Here is a 5,000-nt window from a genome sequence, read left to right as displayed (position 1 = left end):
CTCGGGGACTTGTTCCCATCTGGAAGAGAACAGGTCTGCGTCTGTGGACCATTCTAACTCTATCGGCTTGAGCCCGAGTAGAGCATCTGCTGTCACATTGGGGATCGATTGTACATGAACTGCTGATAGGTGCCATCCCTTTAGGTAAGGGATGGTTAATGTCACCTAGACTGTATGAGACTCTCTCTAACCTTGTCGGTTCCGACGTCTCATTATCACTTCGATGTCCCAGATCAGCCTGAGGAGGTCTGATCTGCGTGGAGAGAGTTTCCCCACCCATGACAGGACCATCATGGTCTTGGGACTTTTGGCCTTTGACCATTGTTAGGGAAGCGATTAAGGAAAGACCGATATCGGTCTTTTTAGATCTCTTCTAGCGTTTGATGCGTATCTTCTCCCGACTCTTAACGCATCTTTTAGCTGTGCTCTTAGCATTGGGTCTGTCACTATTGCGAACTGGAGAGTGTTCAGAACTCCTCCCTGTTAGCGTCTTGGAATCCTGACTGATTACCATAGTCTCTTGACCGACCCTGCGATCTCCTTTTACATCCCCAAGGGAAAGGAGAGTTGGTGTGACCACAGGTTTCGATGGTTTTTTAACCATTGAAGCCTTTGAGCTGGAGAGAATCGAGACTTCTTGAAGCTTATCTTGCATCCCCGATGTTCTGGGAACCGGATCACTTCCTTGAATGCTCATAGACCAGCCACTTCGGGTGCTGCCCACCCTTGCCTTTCGTCCAGGTACATTGTTGCCTGAACCATTTCTAGGCTTGGTTCTTGCGTGACTGTGTCTGCCAATCCCGTGAAGATACTTAGGACTGTGTTTAGTCCTACAAGTATCTTTCCTAGGACATACGTTATCCTCTGTAACTTGAATCCTAGGTAGGAGGGGAGAGGGTGACTGACTGGAAGTTGCCAATAGACATCTTTCAGGTCTGACAAGACTGCGAACACCCCTTTTTGAAACAAGGTCCTTATGTTCAGAAGGATTAACATTCTGAACTTGCTGTTTTATTTGAATTTGTTGAGTGGCGACAAATCCAGAATGACTGATTTTTCTCAAGTCCTTCTCGTGAACACCAAACAGCCTTCCCTGGAATTCAATGGACTATATTTTCCCTACCACCTGTATGCTCTAGAGCTCTTAAGGTATACTCTTCCAGGAGGGTTTTGGAGCGTAGGAAGAGTTGAGGAAATGATGGTGGAGGCATGTCTATTTCCCATCCTAGTCCCATCTTGATTAGGCCTTGGACCCAAGGATTGAAGGTCCAGCGATCCTGAAGGAACCTCCCTCCTACCAGAAGCGTCTCTTTGCTTCGCCTGATCAAAAGGTTTACATATTCAACCGCTTGCCTGTGGCACCGCGGTCACTGCAACTGTGGGATGTTGTTGAACTGCCCGAGGAACATTTCTAGACTTTTCCGTCTTCCTTTTAGGTTGGGGATCCACAACCATGGAAGACTTTCTCTGTGAAAAGATACCCCACTTTTGGAGAAGTCCTACGTTCTCCGTGGTGGCCTTCTTAATCACCTGTCTAATTACCTCGTTTGGAAAGAGGTCTCTACCCCAGATTTTGGAAAATATCAGCTTCCTGGTTTCGTGTTTCGCTGTTGCGACAGCGAACACAAACTCCCTACAGGCTCTCCTAGCCTTCATAAAGGCATAAAGGTCTTTTACTAAGGTGGCCATATGCACTTTGGCCAAGACCATGAGCATGTCTGGGGTACTTTGGTGGGCTGAACACAACTCTATGCAGTTCTGTAGGGATAGGGAGGCTGCAAGTCTCTCCTTTGTCTCTTGTTGCTTACCCAAAAGAAACTCAGATAGTTTAGGGAGATTCTCGCTAAACTGTCGTCTTGCGACATCCGCGTCTAGTCTTCCTACTGAAAAGGTTAAGTGGACTTCCTTCCAATCCTTCTCCTGCCTGGGAAAGGCTAGTGACAGGCTTGCACTCCTCGAGTGCAGGACATGGTCTACCTGCCTCCACTGCCTTGGCAACAGATTTAAATGCCTTCCTTGTAAAGGGGAATGATATTGAAGCAGGAGCAAGAAAGGAAGGGTGTCTGTTACTTAGTGTGAATACTTTCGATACCGAGTAACCCGCCTTTCTCAGGCTACTTGACAAGATAGCCTGTGCCTTATCATGGTCGAGAATCATGACCTCCTTCAGTTCAGTTTCTTTTTTTGACGTTGGTTCATGTCTCAGTCGAATGAAGCAATTAGGGAAAGCGTCAAAGCTTGGCCAAAACTGGATTTCGTCCAAAGGAACAGCACCCATCTTCTCCGAGATGTAGAGTTTGCCGTTTAAAATTGGCATAAGCTCCGCAAACCTCCAGGGATTAGTTTTGGAGCATGTCGGAAGGTCTTGGTCTCCGGGTCGTTTGTATGACCCTTGGGGAGCGACAAGTGGAGCTTCATAGAGCTCTATCTTGCATTTCGCTTCCTCCTTTTCGTCTTGTTTGCGAAAGTCTTCTATTAGACCTTTCATATTGGCCAATAATTGGTCCACTTCGTCTAATAGAGGGGTAGAGGGTGGAGATGTCAATGTTAATGGCTCTAGAGCCGGCACAGACGGAAGCAATTCCAATACGACATTATCCACCTCTTCCCGAGAGGGCTTCCTGCCCTCCGTCCCAAGGGCTACCTGGCCGCAGGGAGGTGTGAATCGTGCCTGGGGCACCACTATTTCCTTACTTGCTTTTGGGAATAGTAGGTTACGCATCCTATCATTAGGTAGGTATGGTCCCGGAGAGATTTTATGGAAACCTCTCACCCAGTTGCGTAGTTTGTTACGAGCTGCATCCCTAGACTCCATCGACTTGGGATTCTCGAAACCCTCGGACATTAAGGTCCGACATACTTTGCAAACTTGAGGGTTCCAATAATGCAGGGATTCGGAAATAATATTGCAGAGGGCATGAAACCTGCATGTATTATGACCATAAAAGTACTTACTCTTGATAATGCAGAAGACTGCAACACATGTCATCTGGGGTTCCTTCTGTAAAGAAAGGAAAGCAGAATGAGTATACAATTGATTATCTCACTGATACGCAATATGTAAAAGTCTTTTAACTAAAATAGCTTAGGATAGTAAGTTAGAAAGGGATAGTGGGAGACACATACTTGTGTATCCCCTGCAAGCAAATGCTGTTACCTCCCCTCAGTATTAACTATAAGGAGATTCCCCTATCAAGGAACTCTAACGAAAGGGTTCAAACCCCTAGCGGTAGAGAAGTGTACAAGTCACTGACCCTTTTTATTCGTTAACACTGTGGGGTAAGGATGACTGATTTCTAATCAGAGTATTGAAGGAATTCTATTCTTTCAATATAGGAACGGTCCCAGCAGAAGCCCGCACAAGGGTACCTAAAATATGTTAGAAACTAACTACTGTATAGTCATACTATAGTTTTCTGTTTGCAGTATATACTATATTGCAAAATACTGACTACTGTATAATTATATGTAATGTAGTTCAACCAGTGTGCTGCCATTGTGGCAAGCATCTGACAGCACGGTCCAGCCGGCATGACGCCGACTGGACTAGGAATATAAAAGACTTATATTTGTGTATCCTACCCAGCCCATTTGCTGTGACCTTCCCTTACAATATTAAAATCATCATAGAGTTTCCTGATCAGGGAAACTCAAGGATAAGGGTTCTAACCTTTTAGGGTTAGAAGTGTAATACCAGCAGCCCTTTAAGATATTTAATATTGTAGGGTAATATGAAAACTGATTTCTAATCAGAATATTGAAGAAATTCTATTCTTTCAATATAGGATTGGTCTCAGCAAACACCCAGGCAAGGATACCCAAGATATATTGGAAAATAACAACTAGTATAATATATACAATAGTTTTTCTATCTGCAGTTTATCCTATACTGCAAATATACTGACTACCTGTATAAACATATACTGTAATTCAGGCGGCATAGCTAGTCCCTGCCAGCGCAGCCAGCATGCTAGCTAAAAGAGAGAGAGACAGCATGGAGTGAAGCCTGCCTTATTACTGTGTATGTATACACCAATTAAGGATGTAAATGTCTAATTTACTGCCTTTCTCCAGAAAGAAGGTTCAAATGGAAGGGGAGAATGTAACTTTCAGGCTTCGATCCAGCCACAAGTACCATCGCCGGCAAGGTCCGGTCAGCACATAGCTGGCAGGCTAGCACCCGGCAGCACTAGTACAGTCGGCATACTGCTGGCTGAGTCAGCACCTATCTGTGCCGGTCTGGATACCCCGGCAACAGAACTTGTGGCCAGCAGTCCAAGGGAGGACTGAAGAACCTTGGTGACAGAAGGGACTTCCCACCAACAGCCATCATGGCTGCCAGCAGCCGTCATGGCTGCCGACAGATGGCATGGCTACCAGCAGCTTGCATAGCCACCAGCAGCCATCATAGCCGCCGACAGTTTGTATAAAACATGGCCGCCGGCAGTTGTCATGGCTGCCAGCAGCCGGCATAGTCGCAGGCAGTCGAACAACAGCTGTAGAGTAGGAGTCTGGCCGGCCCCTGCAATCCACAGGCAACGGTGAGGTTGCAGGATGACGGCTCAAAGAAAGACAATGGCTCGGCCATCACAAAAGAACAGAGGGGGAGGGAAAAGGGTCCTGTATGAGGTGTGGAAGGAGCCGGCAAGGTTGCCGGTCCTACACACCCTTAAGAAACTCTGTTTCAGTATCGGCGCCATCCTAGGCAGCAGGAGAATTCTATTCTCCAACCTAGGGTCTGCCAATACAGTTAAGGGGACGGCAGCAGTGCCATCTTCTCTCAACAAAGGAGAAACAGAGTTCCAGTGCCGGCGCCATCCTAGGCCTCAGAAGAATAACTACTCTTCAGCATAGGGTCTGCGAGCACAGGACTTATCTACTAGACCACAGGGAGAAGGTGGCGGCATCATACAACCATTTTAGGTGCGGCCTAGGGAGGGCTAGCCTTTTATGTCGGCAGCCTAGCCGGCAGGGGAATGATTGTTCACCCTGCCGGCCAA

Source organism: Palaemon carinicauda, chromosome 38 (assembly GCF_036898095.1).
Source record: "Palaemon carinicauda isolate YSFRI2023 chromosome 38, ASM3689809v2, whole genome shotgun sequence".
NCBI classification, from domain to species: Eukaryota; Metazoa; Arthropoda; class Malacostraca; order Decapoda; family Palaemonidae; genus Palaemon; species Palaemon carinicauda.
This window is presented reverse-complemented; position numbering follows the sequence as displayed.